Source organism: Propithecus coquereli, unplaced genomic scaffold (assembly GCF_000956105.1).
Source record: "Propithecus coquereli isolate 6110/MARCELLA unplaced genomic scaffold, Pcoq_1.0 Scaffold271, whole genome shotgun sequence".
In the NCBI taxonomy this organism is placed as follows: Eukaryota; Metazoa; Chordata; class Mammalia; order Primates; family Indriidae; genus Propithecus; species Propithecus coquereli.
This window is the reverse complement of record NW_012148297.1, coordinates 1,538,977-1,540,379: the sequence shown is the minus strand read 5'-3', so window position 1 is coordinate 1,540,379 and position 1,403 is coordinate 1,538,977. Positions and strand designations below refer to the sequence as shown.

General features: G+C 32.6%; 1 protein-coding gene across 1 annotated transcript in view; it reads left to right on the top strand.

Moving 5' to 3' along the window:
* The window catches only part of LRFN5 (leucine rich repeat and fibronectin type III domain containing 5), a 325,519-nt gene that overhangs the window by 158,557 nt on the left and 165,559 nt on the right, over positions 1-1,403 (top strand). The window lies entirely within an intron of this gene.

The window sequence follows — 1,403 nt, the reverse complement described above, 5'->3', positions numbered from 1 at the left end:
GTTAGAGGGAGAGCCATATTTCTTGGGAATATATGTACATAAACAAGAACAGTTGCCAAATTTTCTAAGACTGTGGAAGATGGCTAACATTGTAATATTATCTAATGACTTCCGTAGTTTCTCCCATGTTTCCTGAGTTCTTTCAGAGTTTAGTATTGGTATCCAAGATAATGTTAGAGGGAGAGCCATATTTCTTGGGAATATATGTACATAAACAAGAACAGTTGCCAAATTTTCTAAGACTGTGGAAGATGGCTAACATTGTAACAATTTCTATGGAACTAAGTAATGGACCAGCATTTCTTATAGGATGTTTAATTTCAGTATGTTATGATGAAGAAAAGGAAATCTTTTTATGATAACACTAGAAAATTACAGTATTAGAATCTCAAATCTGAAAACTCCTACCTTGAACATTGCATTGACCAAAATATATGGACTTCAAAAAATAGCACCTTACTTTATTATGGAATTCTATAATGATTTTCTGAAATCTTCACTTATATCATGAGATATAAGACATCTCAAAGAGTGAGAGAGCCTTCAGTGAGAGTCCTGCAGTTACCATTTACTGTATGACCTTGTCCAAGGTTAGGTGACTTTTCTCTGTCCTTATTTTTTTATAACAGTACTATAGGGATATGTATTACCTCATTTGATTCTTGGGAGAATTGATGGAGGTAACACATGTTTTATGGTGTCTGACATGTAGCAAGTGCTTAATACGTTATTATTATGAAAAAGAAAATGTTCCCATTAATAAATGATGTGATCATAACAGAAAAAAACTTTCTCCAGGGAACCGGAATTCAGATAGGAGTTTTAGCAGTTACTGTACATTTTGTGCCAAAATGAAGATATGGAAATACTGTTGATGATTGCTACATTTGTTGGGGGACTTAGGGTAATATTTATATTTTGCTGCCACAATGCAATAATATCAAACATAATTACAGAGTTCAGATTTACTTTTTCTCTCTTTATGTTGTGTCTTTATTACAGAAAAGGGAACATGATCAGAGCTGTAGGAACAATGAGGCTTTTGACCTAAATATTTTACTTTGAAATTATTATGCATGTATTTACTCATGTGTGCAAAATACACATATGAACATTGATTCTATCATTTTTATAATGAAGATCCATAAACCTGCATATTTTTCAATTGGGACATTTTATGAGCAGATTATGCATTTGATGGATGTGCACTGATAGAATGGATGGATTGAGATGGAAAATGATCTTCAAGACATTAAATGAGAGGAGCAGGTCAAAATAGGGTACAGTATCATCTATGTATAAAAATACACACACGCAAAAACACACAATATTTATGAGAAAATGTTCTGGATGTAAAATTATTTCTCACTGAGGGTTATACCTTGCTTTGGCGGAAGATTTAT